Source organism: Pelodiscus sinensis, chromosome 2 (genome assembly GCF_049634645.1).
Source record: "Pelodiscus sinensis isolate JC-2024 chromosome 2, ASM4963464v1, whole genome shotgun sequence".
Classification (NCBI taxonomy): Eukaryota; Metazoa; Chordata; order Testudines; family Trionychidae; genus Pelodiscus; species Pelodiscus sinensis.
Window position 1 is genome coordinate 11,638,415 of NC_134712.1, and position 27,120 is coordinate 11,665,534.

Consider the following 27,120-nt stretch of genomic DNA (forward strand, 5'->3'; position numbering starts at 1 on the left):
CCTCCCCTTGCTGACTCTTTCAGAGACAGCAGTACAGGGGGGAGGAGGAGAAGGGGAGGTTGCCATTAATCAGCCTCTGTCCACGGCAGGCCCAAGCCAGTTGTGGACTGAGGTTGCTCTGCAGCAGCAGACTGTCTGTGGGGAACTTGGGCCCCACAGACAGGGGCTGCTGCCGCGGAACAACCTCTGTTCATGGGGAGCTGTATTGGAGGCAGCAGTGTGGAATGGCAGGGGTCCAGAAGCTCATTAGCTACACCCCCCTGCACCCGGGAACTATTGAATAGTCACATAACCATATCACATTTTAGTGGTTAAGTCACTATTCAGTTATATGCTACCTAAGATCCCTAACCAAAACTACTCACTGTTCCCCTGTTGCTATATTCCAGGATCACATTAGCTCCCCTTTTCCCTTCCTTCAAACTACTGCACTGGGACCATGTTTAGATGATTATTCATTATGACCCCTAAATCCTTTTCAGAGTCACTAGATTCTAGAATGCACTCCTCTATTCTAAAGGCATGGCCTGCATGCCTGGTTCCTAAGCATAATCTTCCATTTGACTGTATCAAAACACTGATTGCACAGGCCTCATCTTATCAAGTAATCCAGCCTATTGTGGAACTACCTTCTCGTTGTTATACCAATTGTCATCTACAGCTGATCAGTGATTTATTTACTTCCAGATCACTGAAAGATGTCAGGCCCAATACCGCACAGAGCTGCTTGGCTGGGAGGGGCACTTCTCCCTTAACTGCAGCAGCTCCTACCTGGTAAGTAGGACACATAAGGAGGAGAGAGGAAGTGGATAGAGGGAAGGGACAGGGGTGCCTCACCTGGTTGAAGAGACACACTACTTGAATTACAGCAGCTAGCTGCTTGTGAAAAACCCACTACTCACTCTCAGCATTCAGCTGTGCTGGGGAGCAGATTACACGAGGTATATGGAGGATATAAGGGGATGGGTGGGTGCTAGTATTAGTGAGATGGGGGTGGGGCATTTGTGGTGTGTTCGGCTCCCAGGTGGGCTGGTGCTTGCAATTACAAGAGATAGGATTCTACTCAGGCCCAGGCTGTAGTCTGGGGAAGAAAATTGCACAGTGGTAAGTGGGAAAGAAGGGGTGGATGGATGCCAGTGTCTGAGCAGCAAGGAGTTTGCTTGGGGCATCCTGACTCCCATCTGGGATGCAACAAGAGTCAGACTTTCACAGGGGAGACACACAGAACTCTCTCCTGGATTGGGGACGGTGGTGGTTCAATTTCAGGTAGGCATGAGGCCATAGAGGAGATGGGGGATGCTTTGGGGGAAACTGTTGCCTCACTCATGCAATAGAGTGAGCTTAGTCCAAGTACATCTTCCTTTTTCTTGTTGAGGTTGGAGTGCAGAGGAGTTGGTATTAATCAACTGATTGGTGACAGTTACAGGACCTGAAATATGCCAGGAAAAATAGGATGGGGAAAGAATGTAGCACCCTGCTATTTTCCAGTGTTAGACTTACAGAGCAAATACAAAACACAGTGAGCACTCCACAGTTTTAGAGCAAAATATTTTTCACCTAGGCTATGTCTAGACTGGCGTGATTTTCCAGAAATGCTTTTAATGGAAAAAGTTGCCGTTAAAGCATTTTTGGAAAAGAGCGTCTAGATTGGCATGGACACTTTTCCGCAAAAGCGCTTTGTGGAAAAGCGTCCGTGCCAATCTAGACGCGCTTTTGCGCAAAAGAGCCCGGATCGCCATTTTAGCCATCGGGGCTTTTTTGCGCAAAACAGTACTGTGCTGTCTTCACTGGCCCTCTTGCGCAAATGATTTGCTCAAGAGGACTTTTGCCCGAACGGGAGCAGCATAGTATTTCTGCAAGAACACTGACAATCTTACATTAGATCCTCAGTGTTCTTGAGGAAATTCAAGCAGCCAGTGTAGACAGCTGGCAAGTTTTTTCACAAAAGCAGCTGATTTTGCAGAAAAACTGGCCAGTCTAGACACAGCCCTAGTATCAGGAGAGAATGCTTACTTTTGGCTGAGTTTAACAGCCCTGCCCTGAGCTGTTAGAAACCCTAGGTTACACTTTAGTTTGTTTGAAGGACAAAGATCCAGAGAAGGCGGCTGAGAGAGTTTGCATTAACATCTTAGTGCAGGACCGGACTTCACTTAGTTTTGGTGTTTTTTCTATTGCAGAGGTCTCCAGCTTTTTTAAATTGAGAGATGGTGTGGTTAAGGGCAATGTAAGACCTACCTCAAATCCTTGCCCTGTTTCCTTCCCACCCCTTTGTTGAGGCCTCCATCCCCTTTCCTCTCCCATCCTCAATCACTTTCACCAGGCTGGGGTAGAAGTGCAGGCTTTAATCTTGGCCCAAGGGGTTTGGCCTGTGGGAGGAGTTCCAGCCTCAGCCCAGGGTAGAGGCTTAGGGTCCAGGAGGAGTTTCTGGGTGCAATCTCTGGGAAGGAGAAGGGAGACTCAAGGCAGTTCAGGGCTGGACCAGGGATTCAGGCTCTGGCTGGGCATGGTTTAACTGAGAAGGCTTTTGGGTCATGGAGTGGTGGGATTAAGGCAGGCTTCTGCCCTGACCCTACACCACTCCTGAAAGCAGCCGGCGTGTACAGCAATGGTCCCATGGCACCCCTCCTCTATAGGCCCTGAGCCCACAGCTTCTACTGGCCATAGTTCCCCATTGTTGACCAAGGGGAGCTGCAGGAGTCATGTCTGCAGGCAAAGACAGCATGTGGAACCCCCTGCTTGGCCTCTCAAGGGTTGCAGGAACATATCAGTCACTTCCAGAAGCAGTACTTACCCCAGGGTTAATTACTCCAGCCATGTCCAGTTAAGCATTTTAGAACTCACTACTCAAAAAATTAAATTTAAGCTCAAGAGAAATGAAAATTATGAAATGCGCATACCAGTCAAAAACCAAAAATAAACACTTTGCAAGCAGTAAAATTAGTAACAACAAGCCCCAATGTTGGTGTCGGGTCAGGAGATAAGCATGAAGGAGTGTATGTTGTGAGAATGACAGACACACAGTGTAAGTGTGACCGATTTGCATTGCCAACCTCCCTCCCTTCCCTTCTCTGTGTGGAGATGAGGTACAGGAGTATGCCCCCCTGGCTAAACCAGTCAGATCACCTGTCAAAGGCACCAAGATCTACTGGTAGAGCCTGATCTACTGGTTGGTGACCACGGTTCTATTCTGTAGCATTTAGGCTGCTTTTGTAGATAGGGATTCAGGGCTTCAGAGAATGAATACTGGAACAAAAGGCCTAGCTCATGACATTTGCAAGATTACCTTTCAAACAAAATTTACATAGGTGTTAATGGCTTTAAAGGAGTCTCTTAGATTTTTTGGAGGGTTGTAGATATCTGAAAACTCGGATCTTAAATGATTTTTCAATCCTGTATTACTAATACAAGAAACTTAAAAATCTGGAAGAAATGTACCATGTATCCTATATGTTTGACCTTTCAGTTAAAGCTGGACTTGACAAGTTTAATTTATTTGGAGAGATTTATTGCAGACCATTAAGGCCAAATCTGTGTTATTTGCTAGAGTCCTGACTCTTAGAGTCAATGGGCATAATCGGAAGTAGCCAGCACTAAGTATAAATACTAGGAGTTTTGGAGGATGAAGACTTTATTTTCAAGCTCTTTGAAGCAAAGAACTATATATAAACTCTGAAGCCATGTATTAAAGAGTAGAAGCCCCACAGCACATTAAGTTGGTGACACAATGTTACACTTTCAAACTACACAAACTTTTCTGTTTTTACAGGTCTGTTTCATTTGCATAGCATGGATCCTAAAAATTCATTTTAAATGCCCATAACCAACCTCATATTTTGCTTCTTATTTTCAAATTGTCAGCTGTTTGTGGTTTTGTTTGCTGTTTGTCACTATTATTTATTTTTCTGTTCTATGTTGGTGCACCATCAAATTAAGAGTTGATAGCTCAGAGAAAATGTATAAGTCTGAGTGAATGCTTTTTACTCTCCTTTCCAGTGCCAGAAAATATATTAATATTTGCAATGAGAGCATGACTATTTTTAACTGACACAGATTTGTTTATCAACTTAAAGTATGGATAATATGCATACCAGGACAATTTTGTAAATAGCAGAAGTCTACAGCAGGCTAGTTTTGACAGATGCACTGTTAAAGAGCAGCTTTAACTGAGATTCTGAAGATTTAGTGGATGATTGTTAAATTGGGGCTCTAGTGCCTCACTACTCTTTTACTTAATGGCCATATCTTTGATTTATTTATATATCTGTTTTGAGTATGCCTCATTTTGGTATGTTTACTAGTTTGAGTTGTAAGAAAGGATGATACTAGACACATGAACACGTAACTAGTTAACCAGTAACCCGGTAAGCATCACTCTTAATGGCATCTAGCATCCCTAAATACAGGGATTATAAACTACCCTGTACTCCAAGGGTAGTTTTAATTCATTTGATTTCATATTTAAGATCTTAATCAGTGCCCTCCCTCCCCCAAGTAGAAGAGATACAGGGGACAGCTAAGGCCTGATAGGTCTTGATTACCGGGACTTTACAGCACCCAGAATCACAGTCCAAATGGGACCAAAACCCCAAGTAAGTTTTACCGTGCACAAAAAGTTCTAAAGAATCAGAGGGGCAGCTGTGTTTGTAACAAAAAAGAAAAATGAATAGTCCTGTAGCACCTTAGAGATTAACAAATTTTATATAGAGATCTTTCATGGGCAAAACCCACTTCTCCTTTAGTGTCAGTGCAGTATATCTGGATAGATGACAGGACATAAGAACACAAGAACATAAGAATGGCCATACTGGGTCAGACCAAAGGTCCATCTAGCCCAGTAGCCTGTCTGCTGGCAGTAGCCAGCACCAGGTGCCCCAGAGAGGGTGGACCGAAGACCATGATCAAGCGATTTGTCTCCTGCCATCCTTCTCCAGCCTCTGACAAACAAACAGAGGCCAGGGACACCATTTCTATCCCCTGGCTAATAGCCTTTTATGGACCTAACCTCCATGAAATTATCTAGCTTCTCTTTAAACTCTATTATAGTCCTAGCCTTCACAGCCTCCTCTGGCAAGGAGTCCCACAGGTTGACTACACACTGTGTGAAAAAGAACAACTCTATTAGTTTTAAACCTGCTACCCATTAATTTCATTTGGTTTCCTTCAGTTCTTCTATTATGGGAACTAATAAATAACTTTTCTTTATTCACCCTCTCCACACCACTCATTTTCATATGGGACCCATTCCAAACCCCTAATCATTTTAGTTGCCCTTTTCTGAACCCTCTGCAAGGCCAAATATCTTTTTTTGAGGTGAGGAGACCACATCTGTACACAGTATTCAAGATGTGGGCGTACCATAGTTTTATACAGGGGCAGTAAGATAGTCTATGTCTTATTTTCTATCCCTTTCTTAACATTTCCTATTTGCCTTTGACCGCCGCTGCACACTGAGGAAATTCAGAAAACTATCCACGATAACTCCAAAATCTTTCCTGATTTGTCGTAGCCAAATTAGCCCCCATTATACTGTATGTATATAGTTGGGGTTATTCCCCCCCCCCCCCCCCCCGATGTGCATTACTTTACACTTATCCACATTAAATTTCATTTGCCATTTTGTTGCCCAATCACTCAGTTTGGTGAGATCTTTTTGGAGTCCCTCACAGTCTGCTTCTGTCTTGACTATCCTAAACAGTTTGGTATCATCTGCAAACTTTATCACCTTACAGCTTACCCCTTTTCTCCAGATCACTTATGAATAAGTTGAAAAGGATTGATCCCAAGACTGACCCTTGGGGGACACCACTAGTTACCCCTCTCCAATCTGAAAATTTACCATTTATTCCTACCCTTTGTTTCCTGTCTTTTAACCAGTTCTCAATCCAAGAAAGGACCTTCCCTCTTATCCCATAGCAATGTAATTTACACAAGAGCCTTTGGTGAGGGACCTTGTCAAAGGCTAAGTATATTAGATCTACTGGATCCCACTTGTCTGCCATGTTTAATCCCTTCAAAGAACTCTAATAGATTAGTAAGACAGGATTTCCCTTTACAGAAACCATAATCACTTTTGTCCAACAAATTATGTTCTTCTACGTGCCTTACAATTTTATTCTTTACAATTGTTTCGACTAATTTGCTCAGTACTGAAGTTAGACTTACCGGTCTGTAGTTGCCAGGATCGCCTCTAGAGCCCTTTTTAAAATATTGGTGTCATGTTGGCTACCTTCCAGTCATTAGGTACGGAAGCTGATTTAAAGGATAGGTTATAAGCCACAGATAATAGTTCAGCAATTTCCCATTTGAGTTTTTAGAACTCTTGGATGAATGCCATGTGGTCCCGGAGATTTGTTAACAGTAAGTTTTTCTTATTTGTTCCAAAACCTCCTCTAATGACACTTCAATCCAGGACAGTTCCTCAGATTCACCACCAACAAAGGACAGTGCAGATTTGAGAATCTCCCTAACGTCCTCAGCTGTGAAGACTGAAGCAAAGAAATCATTTAGTTTCTCCGCAATGGCTTTATCGCCCTTGATTGCTTTTTATATCTCGATCGTCTAGGGGACCCACAGGTTTTTTTTTTTTTTTTTTTTAAAAGCAAGCTTCCTGCTTCTAATGTACTAAAAATCATTGTTATTTCTTTTGAGTTTTTGGCTAGCTGTTCCTCATTCTTTTTTGCTTTTCTTATTACATTTTTACACTTGATTTGACAGTGTTTATGTTCCTTTCTACTCCTCTCACGAGGATTGGACTTCCACTTCTTAAAAGATGCCTTTGTCCCTCACTGCTTCTTTTACAGGGTGGTTAAGCCATGGTGACTTTTTTAGGTCTCTTGCTATGGTTTTTTTTTTTTTTTTTAAATGTGGGGAATATATTTAAGTTGGGCCTCTATTATGGTGTCTTTAAAAAGTTTCCATGCAGCTTGCAGGGATTTGGCTCTAGTCACTGTGCCTTTTAATTTCTGTTTAACCTCCTCATTTGTGTAATTCCCCTTTTTGAAATTAAATGCTAGTGCACTGGACTGCTGAAGTGTTCTTCCCACCACAGGAATGTTAAATGTTCTTATATTATGATCACTATTCCCAAGCAGTCCTGTAACGATTATCTCCTGGACCTGATCCTGCGCTCCACTCATGAGCGAATTGAGAAGTTTTCTCTCTGCTTCTCACCTCAGGAAGAGATGTATCCAGTCAATATGGGGATAATTAAAATCTCCCATTATTACAGAGTTCTTTATTTTGGTAGCCTCTCTAATCTCCCTCAGCATTTCAATGTCAGTATCTCTGTCCTGGTCAGGTGGTCGGTAATATATCCCTACTGCTAACTTATTATTGGAGCATGGAATTACTATCCATAGTGATTCTATTGAACATGTGGATTTATTTAATTCTACATTATCTTTCACATACAGTGCCACTCTGCCACTCACCCGGCCTGCTCTATCCTTTCGATATATTTTATATCCCAGTATGATTGTGTCCCACAGATTTTCCTCATTCCACCAGGTTTCAGTGATGCCTATTATGTCAATCTTCTCCTTTAATATGAGGTACTCTAGTTCACCCATCTTATTAAGACTCCTAGCATTTGTGTAGACGCACTTTAAAAATTTGCCACTGCTTATTTGTCTGCCCTTCCCTGATGCATTGGATTCCTTTATATGTGGTTGTTTGTCTGCTCTGGCCCATGGTTTGTCCTCTCCCCTCCTCTTTCTGACTGCAGCTTAGAGAATCTCTATCAATGGATTCTCCTCTAAGAGAAGTCTTCATCCGATTTACATGCATCTCTGCACCAATCAGCTTTCATCAAGGAGAAGGATCACTTGATTTCCTGTTCTGTTCATTCCCTCTGGGGTATCTGGAATTGGATGCTGTCAGAAGACAGGATAGTGGCTAGATGGATCTTTGGGCTGATCCAGTATGGCCATTATGTTCACACCTGTACCTCAAGGCCCATCCTGCACACTTCCCCCTACCCAGATCTCCCACCCACTTCCTGCACTCTACCTCTCAGACAGATCCCCTACCCCCAGCCTGCTCCTGCACTTGTCATCCCACTGAACCCTTCATTTCTGGTCCCACTTCAGGGCCTAGGGAGGCCCACAAAGTGTACTAGTCCCAGACCCACAGAACAGTTCATATGGCCTTGGACATGAAGCCCTGAACCTCAATGCTCTCCTTCCTCTCTCCACCATGAGGCTAGAGCATAAGGCCGTGGTCCCCAACACGGTGCCTGCGGGGGCATTTCTCGGCGCCCGCCAAGTGCTATGGGCTGGCCTGGCCCCGGGCACGTGGCGCATGCGCGGTACCGGAGCCGGCCCCGGGCGCGTGGCGCACCGTGAGCGGCGGCCCTGGGGGCGCCGCGGATTCACCCCCCGCAGCGCATGGGGGGGGGGAGAAAGCACTAGCGCCGGCCCCGGGCGCGCGGCACTTGGGGGAGAGCGCGCCGGCCCCGGGCACGCGGCACTTGGGGGAGAGCGCGCCGGCCCCGGGGGGAGAGCGCGCCGGCCCCGGGCACGCGGCACTTGGGGGAGAGCGCGCCGGCCCCGGAATGCGGCTATGGGGTGGCCCCGCCCCGCCCCCCCCGGGCGCCCGGCGGGCGAACGGCCACGCCCCCTGGCACCCGGCAACCCCAAACGGTTGGGGACCACTGGCATAAGAGGTCTCAGTCGGAGGCCAGTATTCAGGGTTGGGAGGGTGGGGGAAGGAGAGAGGATTGTGCTCTTCACTTGTGGCCTGACTAATTTAAGTAAATCAGTGAGCCTCAACCCATTAAAAAAGCTCCCTACCCCTGCTTTAAGGCATATCTACATGGTGCAGCTATATGCAGTATGGGGCTGAGAGTTGTAAAGTGCACTGACATGTTGCACACCCAGCTGAGGGAGATTAAGAGATCTAGTGCACTTCAAAGTAGTAAGCAGCGGTCAACTGTGGACAAGACAGCAATAGGTGCATGAAGTAGAGGATATCTTGTACAGGGCTGAAACAATTTGTAAAGCAAGGATGTAGAGAACCACTGAACTGTAGCCCCAGTATATAAGGTTAACTTTGGCACTAAAGGGAGGAATCAGGAGTGTGCAGCAGCACCTACAGCTCTCATGGTATCTTAAAGTGTGGAGTTTCTTGGAAGGAGATGGTCACTAGTTCTAAAGAGGCAATTAAGACTAGCACCAAATGTCTGTGATATGTAAGGCCTTGAAAAAAACTAAGGTTTCCAAGATATTTAGAGTTCTGCATGTTAGGATTGGCTTTGAGGATGCATTTGGTAATGGAGCAATTGTTGGAAGGAAGTGGGTTAAACATGTCTGACATACAGTAAAACTCCAATAGGCCAGCATCCAGTTGTCTAGCACTCCTGATAGTCCGGCATCAACTGGAACCCGGAACGGCTCGGATCAGCCACTCTCCCAGCTGAGCTGCTGTGAGCCGTATGCACACTCACGGCCCATGCCATTCCGCTCACGGTCCCCAGCACACACATCTTCCAGCCTGCACGTGGTAGCAGCCAGCCACTGAGCACAGGCAGATGCTTCAGGACCCGGAGATAAGGTTGGAGGAGAAGGGGAATTGGGTGACAGGAGGGAGGGGAAGCATTTGGCTCTGGAGGAAGAGGAGGGAAGGAAAAGGGAAGGGGGGGGAGGAAGAGATTAGGTTGCGCACGGCGTCCCAGCCAGAACATTGAAAAGCCAGCCACTCAGCACATGTGCCCCAGCACCCGGAAGGAGATGTGCGGCTGTACCTGCTGCTCCAGGACCCAAGCATAAGGGGGTGGTGATTGGGTTGGGAGTAGGCCCTCTAGTACCTCCTGGTACTTGGACATATCCAATAATCCGGCACCACCAACATCCCAAAGTTCCTGGATTATTGGAAGTGTACTGTATATGGTTGCCATTTTGATTGAATCTCCATCTTGAATTGGCAAAAGGACAACCTGGCCTCCATCTTGGTGCTTCTTCCTGGGGAAGGGGTAGGAATATGGAATGCCACATGACAGTAAGTCTACTCAGCAGCGAGAAAGTATATAGGGGAGTGTCACTGACAGGGCTCTGTCTCTGGATACTGTATAAGCAGGTCATCCCACTGGGGCAGTGGAGATAGAGGGTCCCTTCTAGATGTTAACTATACGCAAAACCAGATAGGGACTTTCTGCATACGACATGCAGGACAGAGTGTCAAGAATGGAAGAAAGAAGACAGAAGATTGAGGGAAATCCAGTTACCTGTTCCAGAGGTTCCTGGAATCCAGTTTGGCATTCCTGTGTCATCCCAATGTCTGCAGGACATGGTCTAGTCCTCCCCTATTATCTTGCTTCCCTACTGTAAGGGTCTGGGCTCTGCGGTTTCTCTATGGTAACATCTGTACAAACATCGGAGTCATTCTTATGTTATCTAGCTTTGTTTTATTTAACTTGCCACATTTCAACTACACTACACACAGATGATAGATGTAGAGGGAATAGGATACTGCAGGCAACCTACCTTCTGACCAGTAAATCTAACTGTTTTGGACTAACAAATTAATGTTAGGGAGTCCTGTTGCACTAACTGTAGATTTTTAAATTTAGTTCTGATTTTGTTCTCAGCTCTTAGCACACAGCCAGCAGGTTAAGGGGAAGGTTGTCACTACTGAGGGCACAGGACTGGGAAGAGTGGGATGGGCCAGGAAGGCCACCAATTGGTGGACCACTGGGAAGCCTCACTAGTGGGTAGGCCACTACGCTGACAGCTAATATGCTGTCAATTCCCACAACATCTGGCACCCACTAGTGCAAGGCTAGGGCAGATAGCTACCGACAACCGGGATCTCCCGCTGGAGAGTATGTCTGGGCCACAGCATTAAAGCTAGCAGCAGGAGGATACAGCCTCTTTCCAATGAGCATGGGTGCTGTCTGTTTCTAGAAACCACTTGCCTGCACTTTCTGGCTAGTGGGTCGGAAAGCAGGCAGTCAGACTGTGGCAAGTAAACACTACTTGGGCCATGTGCTATGGCACAGGCACAGCTCATCAGGTGGTACTATTAATGTGGGCTTCTTTATCTGTTAATGGCTGTTCTTTTGTAATCAGCAATTCAGCAGAGCTGTTTTCTCATCTGTAGGCTTGCCATGTTTTGTTCAAAAAAAAGTGAGCCACTATATTGGATAGCCTCCTTCAGGAAGAAGGTGGGGAAAAGAGGGAAGGAGCAGGAAAATTTTGCTAGGCTATAGGAATGCATAGCCTAGTGGGTACTCAGTGTGCTCTGGGCTCTCTTCCTCTAGCCTGCTCACTGATAGGGTGCAGAGTGTGCTGCTTCCCTGAGTGACAGGACTCCTCAGAAGACTGATCAGTGGCTTGGAGTGACAGTTGTTAGTAAGGTGGGGTAACATCTGTATGTTTATTTGATCATTGGGGAGCTCAATTGCAAGCATGGATCACCTTGACTGGGCAGGACTAGCACACACATGGTAACACCAAGGGGCCAAAGGGGGTTCTGAGCTGGAGCTTAGCCTAAGCTTCTACTGCTGCTTAGTCATTCCTGATCCCTGTCATCCAAATAGAAAACTTGAAGTCAGCTTTCCCTGAGATAAGACAAGGGGATTTTCCCTTCCCTGTTGTGCATGTTTGATCATTGCGAGTACCTCAGTTTCCAGACCCAGTTATTCCATCCTTCCTTAGTCCTTTATACCCTACCTAGCCTATAGATTATTATAAAAGAAACTATATTTGACTGTATGGGGACTCCTCATTTGGTGCCCTGAGATGCGCGAGAGCAGAGAGAATCAAAATAAGAGGTTAGGTGGATCTCTGGAATCCCCTCTTACAGTGGTAGGCCAGATCTGTGGTTGGCTAGTGGCTTATTGGAGCAGGGCAAGTAAAGCTCCTATCCCGGCACCATAGGACTAACCCAGCCTCCTCAAGCCATGTCACTATCCATTCAGTTATACTCAGCCACCACTAAGTGCAGAAGAACCCATAGCCAAGTGGGTAGCAGCTGAGACACTAAGTATCATGTCTATCTGGGTGGAACTGCTCCATCAGAGATGAGGGCCCAGATGTATGGAGAGAGTCTGAATGGTTACCAGCAACAAGTAAACATCTCTTGCTTCTTGTGTTGATTTATTTGGGAAGGGCAAGAATCTCAAGGGTGGGGGGATGGAGGCTGTTCAGGCAGGAACTTTTACTCCATCATGGTGGAAAAGTGGGAAGGTTTGTATCAGACAAGCCCAGGCTCAATTAAAAAAAGGGTGGGGGGAAGGGGGCATTGATCTATGATCTGTTCATAGCTTGCAAGGAACTGCAGGAGTTTAGAGAAGGTCAGGTGGCCTAGCTTCAACAGCAGATCAATGCTAAGGACTTGAAGGTGGAGAAATTGGGCAACAGGGAAGAGTGCTGTGTCACAAAATGCCAGTTGTGCGTCTCAGATTGGGAGGCTGGACATACAAGTCCTTGACCTCAGTGACCTGGTTACTAGAAGAGAAAAAGGAATTCCATCAAGCAAACCTAAAGGAGGAGGTCCAAGCAGCTATTCAAGCACTCTTAAGAGAGCTGTGTTCCAGTCACAACCAGTGGAGCAAACCAGTTGTCAGGCTAAACTCCAAGGAGCACAGAGGAAGCTGCAGCAGACCAAGGGACTATAAGCCAGGTTCTATTGAGAAGGAACTCTAGAGAAGGAAAAGGAGAAATCAGGGGCTCCTGCTGCAGCTCTGAAAGGTCTGATGTGGAAAAGATTAGGAAGTGCCTAGACAAATAGGCGCTTAAGGAAGGTAAGGAAAAAATACCCTCTGCCCCATCTTTAATATCTAAGCAGGAAGTGAAGGCAATGCCCATGGCACCAGTGACCACCAGGCTAATAAGCTATGGTCCAGGGTCAAGCAAATCTAGAGACTTGCCATGAGGTCAGAATCTACACTCCTGAGCAGTTGGGGGAAAAAAATCCATGGGCCCCTTAAATACAGCCATGGATTGGGCTGCAAGAGTTTATGCCCTGCTTGGTCTAGGCAAAGGGGACAGAGAAGGCATGTCCAGTGAAGAGTTGAGGCCAATGCCCATCAATATTCACCAAATCTTCACTAATACTGCTAGAGGGCATTTTAAGATTACCATCCCCATCAGAACTTCATAGACAGTTACCATTCTGAGCACCAAAACTCAGTTGAGCAACCAGAAAAGTATGTCAAGAAAGAAGTTGCTGTACCGAATAGACAGGAGCTCCAGTATGCAACACCCCAGAGTTTAAAGACTCTGTCCTGCAAAGGTTCATATCAGCCATGAAGATGGAATTTGGGCAAATGAATCCTCTCAACATCTCGCTGTAAGAGCTGAAAGTTAAGCTTTGAGATGCCAATGAAGCGCTGCAAGATGCCTTCCCAGCTTCTGGTGTACTGAGAAAGATGACAGTTGTCACTTCGAGAAGCAAGGAAAGGAGATCCCAAAAAGAATTCTAGGTTTCCCTAGAAAGACAAGGGCAGCCATGTAGATGTCCTTAATAAACAGGAATCAAGGTCATTCTGTAGGCTTATCTAAAAGCTCCTCAGCCATGAGAAATGGGAAGACCTCAGTTACTTGTCTACAGAAGAGCTCCTGCAAAAACTGATGCAGCATGAGAAGATCTAGCAGCAGCAGCTGCAGAAGGAGACACCAAACCTAATGTGACAGGGCCAAACTCCCCCGCCAGCTCCATCCGTGACACCATTATCCATCAACAGCTGGAGCAGACCTACCACCAACATAGTGTTAGAGGGAGAGTTTGGATGGTTCAGTTAGGTAATGCTAGTAGCCTCGGGTGTTAGTGTCTCACTGTGGTGCCTAAATGCTGAACCAGCAACAAGGGAAATTCCCGTACAGACAAGTTTGAGGACTTTAATGGAGATGAATTAAGTCCCCTTTACTCAGCCTGTGAAATACAGAATCCATCTGTGCCAAAGCTCCCAGTGAATTTCAAGCCTCCCAAGGCTTGGGCAGAATAGGAATTGAACATTGCAGGGTGTAACCTTATTATACACCTGCCAAACCGAAGGTTACTTCAGGACCAGCTTAGCCAATTACATTAAGTGATACCAGCAACCAACAGAGTAGCTACAGTAAAGCACCAGAAGAGGAGATGCCAGCCTGGAGGAAGATGTAACCTTGATCACTGCCAAACACCAAGGTGCCTTTGCTAAAAACAAGCTACAACATGGAAAAAATATCAGCAGAGGTGACTGTCAAAGGACCTGATCCCAAGTCACAACAGCAGTACAGGTATGCTATGACTCCTGAATAGAGAACCCTCAGCACAACTGAAACCTTGTTTCAATAGGGAGTGCTCATACCAACTGAGAGCCCTTGCAATTCCCCCATTTGGCTGGCTGGCAAAACTTGGCAATTAACAGTGGATTATAGGGAGCTCAACTGAGTCACACCAAGGTTGGCCTCTGTAGTGGCAAAATTTAACCAAGTGATGGCTGCTATTATATTTGGAGCCTGATGGTTCTCTGAATTGGACTTAGTGTATTTCTCTATACCACTCTGTCCATATGCATGGTATAAATTCACATTTATTTTCAGAGACCAGCAACTTGTCTTCACTCATGTTCCACAGGGCATGTACAGTGTCACCATTCTGCACCCAGCATGTGCAATCCTCTGACTAGCAGAAAAATCAGCCCTGAGCTATGCAGATGTACTCATAGCAACCAACACCAGGCAAGCAACCAACACCAGGCAAGAAAACTTGCATATGCTGGATAAGGCCCTGAAAGTGATCAAGGAAACTAGCTTTTTAGTTAACCCTTGTCAACCATGGGACCAATGCCCCTTGGTGTCCGATACCCTCCCTATTTCCTCCCTCACTATTTCCTTTCGTCTTTTCCTCTCCAGTGCAGACTTGCTTCGTTTCTGTACCCTAGCTCCACACAAATCTACTATATCTACCCATTCTCTGTGGGGTCTGCCTCTATTTGGACCATCCATTATGCCAAATACCAAGGTCTTAACTTTTCGCTCAGTTTATTCTGCAGATATGCCTGAATAGCTAACTTCCATAAGATAGCCTTCTGCAGTTGGTTCTCTTGCAGCTGTATCTTCCTATACAATTCCTCATTGGTGACCTTCTGCATCCATCCTATTTTCAGGATCTTTCTATAACTCCTCTCGAACACAGATATCCTTCTCTTTGAATTTTTCATTATCACCCAGGTCTCACATCTGTACAACATGCTGCTAAATACACACTATTTCAAGATGCTCAGCTTCCTTCTTAAGCTAATCGCTTCACTCTTCCAGATCTTATCCATTGCCTTCAAACTTGCTCTTGCTTTCACTATTCCCTTCTTACAGTCTAGATAAGATGTCATGTTGCTCCCCAAATACATGAACTTCTCTGCCATCTCTAGTTTGATCCCATCTCCAAATACCATTGTCTTAGTTTCATTGATATTCATAATCAGTCCATACCACTTCCCTTCCTCATTTAGCACCTGCACCATTCTTGCCAGCTTCTCTTCGTCTTCCTCAATAACTATATCATTCAAAAGGCACAGTTGGTTTGCCCAGAAGTCACCTATCTGGGAATGACCATCAGGAAAGAAGGCAAGTGACCAGATGCTCAAAGAGTAAGCCGATTTGCAAAGTACTCATGCCTCAAGAAGTCTCAGGATTAAGATCCTGTTTAGGACACCTGAGAGTTCATCGAAGGGTATGCAGAAACGGCAAAGCCCCTGTATGAACTGTTACGAGTTGAGAGTAGCACTGGGGTCTGGAGCATCAGACTGCATTCAATAATCTCAAGCAGGCTCACACAAAAGCACAAGCCCTCGCCTATCCACAACTGAACCACTGTTTCCATTTAAGGTTGGCTACAAGCAGCAAGGGCATCAGTGCTGTGTTGATGCAGGATCAAGGTATTGGCCTGCATCCAATTGCTTATGGATCCAAGATCCTTAGTGTGGCGGGAAAACAATTTAACATATGAGCAAGGGATCTTAGCTTTAGTCCAGGCAATAAGCCACTGGGAAGATGTAATTGGAATGTCCCCAGTGATCCTCAAAACAACCCACACTCCATTAAAATAACCATCCTTCATTTATATGCCCCTAGAGGATGCATCAGGCTCAAGACTGCCCAAATGGACCCTGAGCCTAATGAATCACCACCTGCCTCCCTTCTGCCCCCCAGTGATTATCAACCCTGGCTTCAGGTTGATCTTTTGTACAGGACATTCTGCATGACATCAGTGCCATACAAAGAAAAGTGGCCATCCAACTCAAATCCAATATGGAAACTATGGACCAAACACTAGGAAAACAATTTAAACTCCTTGAACGGAACATAGGGGATAAAGGTGCTTTAAGTACTATTCTGATCAGGGACATGCACCAAGTCCCAGGTGGGTTGGGCCTGTGCATATCACCAATAAGGCCAGCCCAAACAATAAATGAAGTGGAATTAAAAGAGGGGGAAGAAATCTAAATTAAAAATGATTTAATTTCAGCCTGAACTCAAAGAAAAAGGAAAGCTGTTCCCTTAATTGACGCGTTGCCCCTAAAATGTAAACAGAACAATCACCTTGTATTCCTAGTGACCTTTGTAAATACAGTAATTCCTCATTTAACACATGCCTGCTTAACATGTTTTCACAACAGCATGATTTTTTTTAGGGAACTTTTTTTAATTCCACGACTGTCCCAGGAATAACATGATTTCCCAGATGGCTTGTTGCTGGCAGCTGCACAGGGTTTCTCCCACCTCCCTGCAAAAAGGCAGAGGGTTTGCCGCTCAACATGCTGTTCCCCTGGCAATCCCCCCCTTGCCGGACGCAGTGCAGGTCCCGACAGACCTGTCACAGGGGCACATTCCCAACCCACCTCCCCTCTCCTTTCCTTCTTCAGAGCCAAATATCTCCTCTCCCCCAAACTCATGTCCCAGTCCCAACAGACACTACTGCTTGAAACGCAACCCCTACCTTTTCCATTTTCAATGGGAAAATTGGCCCCGCATAACATGTTTTCACTTTAACATGATCATTTTCTGAAACCTATCTATAGTGTTAAATGAGGAATTACTGTATTTCCATGGCTTTTAGTTCACATGAAGGAGATAATCATTACCGTGCAATCAAGCCCCAGGATTGCATAAAGAGGTATGGGTTTTCTGGTCAGAGAGGATACCTTCGTCCAAGCGTAATGGACATGGAAGAGCTGGTATCCACATTTACTCAAAAGTGAGTCCAACTATGTGTTGCAGTAAAAGGGAGAGGCGGAAGGGCTAACCTTGTTCTGGTACCCTAAGATAGTGATAATGAAGCCTAGCCTCTGAACCTTTGGATGTAGTGGTCAAGTTGGCAAAGAGCTGCCCATGGGAGTTACAGGATCCTCGTGTTGTAGACTAAGGGTGGCTTAGTAACAAGTAGCCAGAAAGAGTGCTCCTGCATGACCTCTACTCTGAGTTAGAAGATCAAGGAGGGGAGCCATGAAATTGTAGTCTGTGGAAGCCTGATTTTTCACACCCACCATGAAGGCAATATTGCACACTCCTTTAAAGTCATATCTTATTAAATTGCAGTTCTACTTGAAAAGAGCAGCACTGTAATATGTCCCACACTGTAAACAGTTTGTTTGGATCAACAATTTGCACCTAAAGCTAGTTGCATAGGCATCCTTAATATGAACGCAAGTGTAAATGATTCTGGGACTTGGGATCTGATGTGTCTGTTTTGCTTCAACATATAGATGGAATGATAATTCCAAGACTCCATACAAGTAATATAGGACCAGTTATGGTACAACAAGACTTAAAATGCCTCTTAAAGGCATACCAAAGGTTTATAATCAAAATATAGTAAAACTCCAGTGGTCCAGCATCCAATGATCAAGCACTCCTGATGGTCCGGCACCATCTGGAACCCAGAAGTGCTCCGGGCAGCTGGACAATTGGACCTGCTCTGCCCCGGGCTTCCCCAAGTTAGCCGCTGCTGAAACTGACCAGCAGCTGACTCATGGAAGTCTGGGGCAGAGCAGCTGGGGTGCTGCTGGGTTGGTCCTGCAGTGCTGAGGGGTGCACCTCCCCCCCACTCCACCCCAGATCCCTCATAACCCCCGCTTCCTGTAGTCTGGCATATCTGATTAGGACCCAGGGGGTGCCAGATTAAGGTGCCAGATTACTGGAAGTTTATTGTAATCATTATAGATCTCCAACTCTGGGCACAGTCCATTCAGCCTAATGTGAGCCTTTTCTAAGTCCACTGATGAAATGCTTGGATCAAAAGCATTACTATGGAGTATTCTAGGGCTAAGAGATTTGACTGCCAAAATTTGGGGGGTCGGGGACCGGGAAGTTGGTACTAGGTTGGGTATGATGCATGCTATGAGCACAAGTACTAATGCACTGAGCAAGGGTTATGTTGTGCACCATATAGCTACCTTAGAGCAACTCCTGATAACTCCTTTGACACAAACTGAAGATTAGTTACAAGATAGCTTCAGTCATGAAGGAATGGTTCTTAGCCCAGAATGCAAGTCAGTTTCACATAGTTAATGTTTTGGGCACCTTGCAGACTAATGTTTCACAGGCCCTCACTTGTATAGAGAAATAAGGCTGGCTCCAAAAATGTATCCTCAGGTATTTTAAAGAGTACAGTATCATGGAACCATCCCTATTGAGATAAAGTCATGCTGGTTAAGAAGGTAGCCCCCTTTGAAAGAATCATCAGTGGTGGAGGTTCAGATTTCACCTAGAATGAGGACACCAATCAGATCGTAGGGCATATTTGCACCATTTCCAGTAATGGCATTAGATGGGGCCATCCCCTTGTTTCATTGGGTATGATTGCCAACACCGTAAATGACTCCAGTGGACATTCCCCAGTAGGCACTGAAAAAAAAAAAAGTCAAGGGGGAATACCATGGAGTCAATTTAGAAAACTGTATGGGAACAAGATTGGGGTTATATTGATAATCATCAGTTGAGCAAAGGATCTCTCATCTGTTTAAATGTTCAACAAGTTAAATGTCATTACAGCCTTGACTCCCATTAAGACACCAGGTCTCAAGTTGTAATAGTTAATGATTGTTTATTAAGAGTTTATGTTCAGGATTTATGGTGAATTTTATGTATCCCCTCAAAAATGATCCTCATGTTAATTTGTGTATCTGGTTTTGGCAATGCAAGGGTATGATGATGTGCATCTGTCAGAAAGCTAAAATACTAGAACCATCAAGGCTGCTTATAACTTGTGTAGGCATGCTGAACCAGTCAGCTTAGGAGCTAACTTGGAAGCCTTGAAGCAACATATTAGCATCCTGACTTGGCAACTCACATTAAAGATTTGGGGCAGGGGTGGAGGGGGTAGAGACAAAACAGGAAAAGCCTTGATTACAGTGAACCATTCTATAGCTCAAACAGAACAGGTACTAAATAGAATCAAGAAGAGTGCTAATTTCAGTCATTGGTAAGAAACTTTTTGCTCCATCTGACAAGTTGTCCCACTACTGGTATAGTCTGTTACATCTCTGTAGTAATCAGGATTATCCAAGCCCTTACCTTTGTATTCCTTATGATAATGGTTGGATGGGTTAAGTTTAAGACAGTAATCAAACCAGATGAAGTCAGTTGCCTTATTTTAAAATAAACTGCCACCACACTTAAGCACAAAAATCACCACCAAGGAGAGGAAATGAAGAAAAGGAGTGGGTTAAACATGTCTGATTTTGGCTCAATCTCCATCTTGAATTGGCAAAAGGACAACCTGGCCTCCATCTTGGTACCCCTTCTTCCCCAGGTTTTTGGCACCTTTTTCCAGTTTGGTGCCCAAAACACAGGAAGGGGTGGGAACATGGAGTGCCATGTGACAGTAAGTCTGCCCAGCAACTGGAAGGTATATAAAGGGAGTGTCACGAAGACCTCCCACAGTGAGGCATAGCCTTGCTGAGAGCTAAAGCCAGGGGAGAGGTTTTGGTGCAGTAGCCCTTGCCCAGGGGTCAGACATATCCCTAGTACAACAGTCATTCTAGTTGTCCCATGTTCCATCTTTTAGTTTAACTAGGGCCACCTATTTCCATTTCTGCCCAAGCTCCTGTCCTCAAGTGTGAAAGTGCTGCAGTCTGTTTAATGACAGGGGACAGTACTTCTTTCTTTTGCAAGTTTAACAGCTTTTCCCAATTCCTTGTCTTCCTGCTTCACTTGTTTGAGCAAGTCATATATCTAGACTGCCTGCTGCCCTGCCAGTAGAGCCTGAGCTTTCCAGTGCTCAATAGCCTGTGTTGCTTCCTTGGTTTTTTTGGATTTACTTGGGAAGCTAATATAGTGGAATGCGGTTTAAGCCATCTTACTGCTATAGATGTTAATTGCAAAGTTCTAGCTCTTACTTTTATTACTGTTTTTTAGAGCTTTGGTTTCTACTGTTGCTTTACAAATGCCAGTCCATGTTTCCCCACTCTTAAAATTAAGATGGACCCCTTTATTGGTAATCAAGCAGATCTATGCTCCAAAATCTGGAGGGATTTTCAGGGAGCTCATGAGGGGGTTCCCTAACTTGTGGTTTTCTGTCACGTTAGATTGCAATTCCTACAGCGGACAGCTCACTTACCACATCAGTCAGGATCACTGATGTAGTAGTTCAGGACAGCGATACAGTAAATTCAGGATTCACTGGTATGATGTGCCGACAGGTCTCCCACTCAGTCAGTGATGATAAACGTTTGGCTGCATGTATTTTCACATGCTCCCTCAGTAGATCACGCCAGCTCTGTGCAGATAGCTAGGACAATAGACTTCACGAGAGTCCCCCAAAAACCAGACTCAGGAGAAAGGCACCCAAGTCAAATTTGTCGAATGAAGTACATTAATAGGTGTCAGTGCCAGATGGCCTCTGAGCCCCTACATATCTAAACAGGACAATGGACATGGCTCAAATTGGTATGGATTTCACTAACATCACCCCCCCCCCTTAGGCTGCCCAAAAAGTGAAGGTACCCCAACATTGTTCATTTTGTTTAATCTATTAAACACACTATATGCATCATCTTGTGCATTAAGGACACATTTGGTACCTCCCTTGTACTTGTACTTTCCTCCAAAGCGTTCACTACCCATTGTTGTGCTTTCACTCGTTTCAATCTATTTTATCACGTACTCAGATTGGTGTCCCTGTACTATCCTGTTGGAATGTATTTACATACTTTGTATGCTTTTATTAGTGCTAGCAGTTCTAGTGCAACAAGACACTAACTTGCAGGCAAACATTTGCTTTTGACAATGTCCTTCCCTATTATCTTGCTTTCTTACTGTAAGGGCTAGGTTCTGGGGTAATATCTGTGCTAACATCCAAGTCATTGTTATGAAGCAGGGAGTCCTAGTTTGTGTTAAGATCTAGTTGTTTCATTTAATCTGCTATGTCTCAGCTACCCGGAATACCGATGATAGATGCAGAGGGGATAGGATAGTTCAAGCAGCCCATCTGACTAATAAATCTGTTTCAGGCTAACAGTGACCAAAGATTGTGATAGTATCTATTTTTTGCTGAAAAGAGGTTACTCACCTTGTGTAGTAACGATGGTTCTTCGAGATGTGTCCCTGTGGGTGCTCCTCAAGGTGTCGGGTCCCGACCCAGCGCCGCTAGTCGGAGATTTCCAGAGCCGTAGCCGGGCCAGACCACGCACGCGCGAGAACAGCGTGCGGCGTTCGCGCCTTTGCAACGGTCCGGCCCCCCCTTGCCAGTTCCTCTCACCGCTCGGCCTCTGAAAGAAAGTAGAAAGACCTGGAGCAGGGAGGAGGTTGGGGCGTGGAGCACCCACAGGGACACATCTCGAAGAACCATCGTTACTACACAAGGTGAGTAACCTCTTCTTCTTCGAGTGGTCCCCGTGGGTGCTCCACTCAAGGTGAGTACAAAGCAGTAACCCAGAATGCGCTCCGGGTCAGTTATTTTCTACCGTGGATAGAACCGCAGAGGCCACCGCGGCATCTGAAGCCCACCTCCTAGTTATGGCATAATGACGTGCAAAAGTTACGCTAGAGGCCCAGGTAGCCACGAGGCAAATATCCGCAAGGGAAACTCCCCTTGCAAAAGCAGTGGAGGTTGCTACTGCTCGCATAGAGTGAGCCCAAGGTAAAGAAGGAAGAGGTTTGTTCTGAATCGAATGGCAATTTGTAACAAAGAGTAATTAGTTTTGCAATGCGCTGAGTGGAAAGTGCTTTGTCCTTTGATCTGTGCCGAAGATACGAACGGCCTGTCAGTGCGCCACCATTGGTGGGTTCTGTCTATATAGAAAGAAAGTGCACGTCAGACATCGAGGGTGTGGAAAATAGCATCCTTACTTGAGGAATGAGGCTTGGGGTAAAAAGCTGAGAACAATAGGCTCGTTAATGTGAAAGGAAGAGCAAACTTTGGGAATAAAGTCCAGGGGTAATCATAGCGTTACCGTGTCTTTGGAAAAAACTGTGAAAGGAGGGCTTGCCATCAACGCCCCCAGTTCACTCACCCTTCTTGCTGATGTAATTGCAAGTAGAAAGACTGTTTTCATGGTTAGCATATGTAAAGAAACCGACGCCAGAGGCTCAAAGGGGGGAAGGGGGTACATAATGGTATCCAACTCTAAATCGAGATTCCAAGAAGGGGGAAGCACCCTTCGTGGTGGGTATAAATTCATGAGCCCCTTTAAGAACCTCTTTGTAATTATATGAGAGAAGAGCGAGGAACCTTCTACTGGATGGAGGAAGGCACTAATAGCTGCCAAGTGCACCTTTAAAGATGCTAGCGCAAGTCCCGAATTTCATAGATGAAGGATGTAATCCAAAACGTGCTGTAGAGGAGATGAGAGAGGCTGTATGTTATTCTGGAAGCACCACTTAGGAAAAAAAAAAAAAAAAACTCTGCCACTTGCGAGGTAAGTGTTCTGCGTAGACTCTTTCCTACTGTGTAGAACTATTGCTTTGACCTGTTCAGAGCACAGGTTTGTCCCCTTTTAACCACTGAGGAGCCACGCCATCAGATGTAATGCCTGAAGTCTGGGGTGTAACAGCGAGCCTTGTTCCTGAGAAAGGAGATCCTGGTGGAGAGGAAGAGGGTAAGGTGGCTGAATCGACATTGTGTAAAAATGGATACCAGGCTTGCCTGGGCCATGCTGGTGCTAGCAAAATGACAGTCGCCGCTTCTGCTCTGATTTTTTCCCAGTGTTCTGGAGATGAGGGCAGTCGGAGGAAACGCATACAGAAGTGCCTTCTTCCATCTGACCAGAAGCGCATCACCGAATGAGCCCTTGCCGAGCCCTGCTCTGGAGCAATATAGGCAACACTTCCTGTTGTTGGATGTTGTGAATAGGTCTACGAGGGGAATACCCCATCTGTGAAATATCGCACGAAGTACATCTGCCCTTATTTCCCACTCGTGGTCTGTGGGAAAACGTCTGCTGAGGGAATCTGCAATTACATTGGCGGTGCCAGGTAAGTACGATGCTATTATGGTTACGCTGTTCTGTATGCACCAATTCCAACACCGCACCGCTTCGGCGCATAGGGAGCGTGATCGTGCGCCTCCCTGTCTGTTCACATAATACAGTAAGGATACTGATGGACAATGTATCAGCAATGTAAGACCTTTGATATGCGGGAGAAAATGTTTGCATGCATAGAAAATTGCCCGGAGCGCCAATCGATTGATGTGCAGACACCTCTCGCTGAAAGACCATTTGCCCTGGATTTGTTCGTTGTCCATGTGGGCACCCCAGCAGATGAGTGAGGCATCTGACGTTATCTGTACTGATGGTTGTTGTCGGTGGAATGGAACTCCCAGCAGAAGGTTTTACGCCTTCATCCATTAACGCAGAGATCTCTGAACATGTGAAGGTAGCCATACTACCTTGTGAATGTTGTGCCTCACGGGAACATAAACCATGAACCGCCGACACTGGCTGTCCCTAAGGTGGAGCCGCGCATGAGGAACTACGACAGTGGCTGCCGCCATATGACCCAGGAGACGAAGGGCAATTGTGCACCGAGACACCCACATTCCCAGTGAATACGGTAACGAGGTCTTTGATCGCTTGAAATCTTTCCTGAGGTAAGTAAGCTTTTGCCGTGCGCGAATCGAGGTTTACCCCTATAAACTTTATGGATTGCGTCGGAATAAGTGTCGATTTTTGCTTGTTCAGGAGGAGACCGAGGGATTCGAATGTTTGTTCGACCGTCGCCACCATCTGCGACGCCTCTCGCTCCGTGGAACCTTTTATTAAGCAAGTGAAAGGAATGGTGAAGCCAATATTTATGACTTCCAGTACCCATTTGTCCGATGTTATTTTGACCCATTGGTGATAGTAAGGTCGTAAGCGATGGTGGAAAATGGGATTTGTGTGCACAACAACGATTGGTAGCATTCGCTTGCCCCCGACAAGGGAATCAAGCTTGCTGTTTTGAGGCGGACGTGCCCGATACTCTAGGTGGCGGTGGACGCCTTTGCTGAGGCCGTTGTCTAGGTTGGGACTGATCGAACGGGCGATTTTGTTGTCTGAGGCTGGTAATCATACCATCTTTGATACGGGAAATACCGACGACAGCGGAATGGTGGTACATACATCCCCAGTGTACCGAGTGTTGTTCTTGAGTCTTTGCCAGTATGAAGTACCTCATCTGTCTTTTCTGCAAATAATTTTACCCTGTCAAACGGAAGGTGTTCAACCTTGGAGTGTAGCTCCTTGGGCACCGCCGCTGTGGCGAGCCAGGATGAACATCTCATAGACACTGCTGTTGCCACTCCGAGCCGCTGTGTCCGCCATATCCATAGCTATCTGGAGATTAGCCTTTGAACAAGAATAGCCATCCTTAAGGAGCTGTTATGGCCGATCCTTATCAGCATCCAATGATCTTTGGGCCAGCTCTGTAAGCTTCGCAATACTATCGAAACTATGGTTCTCCAATAGGGCTGTGTAATTTGCTATGCGAAGGAGCAATGTGGCCGATGTATAAACTTTATGGCCAAGTATATCCAATTTTTTTGCCTCCTTATCTGCCCCCACATTTTTCAGCTGTGGGTTCTTAGCCCTTTGGAGAGCTGCGTCAACCACCAAGGAGTTTGGCTGAGGGTGGGTAAAAAGGAATTCTGAGTCTTTAGATGACACAAAATAACATTTTTACGCTGGTTTCGAAGTTGGAGGCGTCGAAGCTGGGGTATGCCAAATTTCTGCTGCTGACTGGAGGATCGCCTCATCCATAGGGAGAGCCACCTTAGATTGTTTAGGATGTAAATTTCTCCAGAGTTTGAATTGTTTCATCGGAATATCTGATAGCTGGACGTCCTGAGACTGGGCCACCCTCCTAAAAAGATCCTGAAATTGTGTCGTCCGGAGGAGAGGAATCCCCCGCAAACACTGCATCATCTGGGGAGGATGACGAAATATCTTCTGGAGATAGTCTGCGGTTGATCGTCCGTATCCGAGATTTGTCCTTCCTTGGGCTCCAATAGGTGAGCTGAGGGTAAGAGGTTCTCCGGACGAGGTGTCGCCCTTTGCCAATCTTGGATTGGAGGTGATTGATGAGGAGTCTGGCAGCAGCATAGATGAGAACGAGAGTGAGGTCTCCCATATTCATAGGATGATCGGTGACTCCTGTAATCGAAGTGCTCAGGGGACGATCGCTGCGAGGAATATCTGCTAACATACTCCCCTCCTAGATCCTATCATGGGGGTTAGCTTGGTGAGCGAGATCTATATGATGATCCCCGATAATAGGGGTACTGGTCGCGATGACCAGAATGACGAGACCTTGATCTCCATTTCAGGGAAGGCATTGTTAGGCTGTGCGACGCCGAGCAATCTCTGACCCTCGCTGAATGACATGGTGAAAACGAAGGTTCAGGTGATGGTGAAATCGAGTGTCTCAGCATTGACTTTCTAGCAGCCTTTGTAGGGACTTGAGGCAGGAGCCTGCCAAAGAAGCGTGATTTCCCGGTGCCAACTTGGCACAGTGGGGGGCGCTCTGTTGTCGGGCCCATTCATGTTGCTCCCCGGTGCCATCTGTCGATGACGATTCTGGTGCCGACTGCGGCGCCGGTTTGTCCTGGCTTATGGGAGCCACTTACGGTGCAACTAGAGTTTGCGGCTGCGCAGACGGTAGCGGCTCAAGCACCTGTGGCGGTGCCGATCGCTCCCAGTGAGCCTGGCACTTAGAGGGGTGCAGAGCCGGTGCCGATGACGAGCGGCTCGGAGGTGCAGGCATTACCGGCCGCGCCTTTTGTGTTTTTTCTGGCTGTCCTGCCGTCCCGGACGTACCAGGCTTGTGTCCCTGACCCAGGACAGTGAAGTGGATGGAAGAGAGCACGTAGGAGAAGCTCTCTTCCTCTTTGACACCATTACCACAGGCGATTGTGATCTCCTTTTCTGCCCTGCAGGAGGTTGAGACGTGGTCCTCAGAAGGCTGTAAAGCCTTCTCACACAGGAGTAGCTTTAATCGCATGTCTCTCTCTGCATGCCCTCGTGTCAATTTCGTGCAATGGGCGCATTTTTGTGGCACATGCGATTCTCCTAGGCACCTGACACAAGCTTCATGCCTGTCAGATGCAGGCATGGCCTCCTTACAGTGAACACACTGTTTGAACCCGGGTGACCAGGGCATAATGCTTGCTCAGCGTAACTATATACAAGTAATCTACTAAAACTAAGAATAGTAACTATAGAAAAAAATTTAAGAATTCAACCTTAACTACTACCCAACTACTACCTAAGTAACTATATTAACCAAAGTTGACTATGATTCTCTTTTTTTTTAGAAACAGCTTCTCTGAGGAGATAAATGGTGCTCCGCCAGCAACCACAGGCGGTTGAGAGGAACTGTCAAGGGGGGCCGGACCGTTGCAAAGGCGCGAACGTCGCGTGCTGTTCTCGCACATGCGCGGTCCAGCCCGGCTACAGCTCTGGAAGTCTGACTAGCGGCGCCGGGTCGGGACCCGACACCTTGAGTGGAGCACCGACGGGGACCACTCGAAGAAGTAGTAATGATTGCTGCCAAATGAGTACCAGTGAGCTGGTAGAAAGGTCCAAACTAAGTTCCATGAGGCAGTCTAAGATCAGAGGTTGTGGATGGTGCATTGGCATGCATGGTTGTGCACCATATAGTGAATCTTTTCCAATTATGTATTTAACTGGAGCATATATACCTAGACTTTACACATTATATTTTT

General features: G+C 46.1%; 1 protein-coding gene and 1 long non-coding RNA gene across 4 annotated transcripts in view; one reads left to right on the plus strand and one right to left on the minus strand.

Moving 5' to 3' along the window:
• The window catches only part of KHDRBS3 (KH RNA binding domain containing, signal transduction associated 3), a 318,181-nt gene that overhangs the window by 169,846 nt on the left and 121,215 nt on the right, over nucleotides 1-27,120 (minus strand). The gene's annotated exons all lie outside the window — the stretch shown is intronic.
• On the plus strand, nucleotides 535-26,916 carry LOC142826924 (uncharacterized). The gene is made up of 3 exons (XR_012901194.1): nucleotides 535-604; nucleotides 688-774; nucleotides 26,710-26,916. It is a non-coding gene; the product is annotated as an uncharacterized LOC142826924 (long non-coding RNA).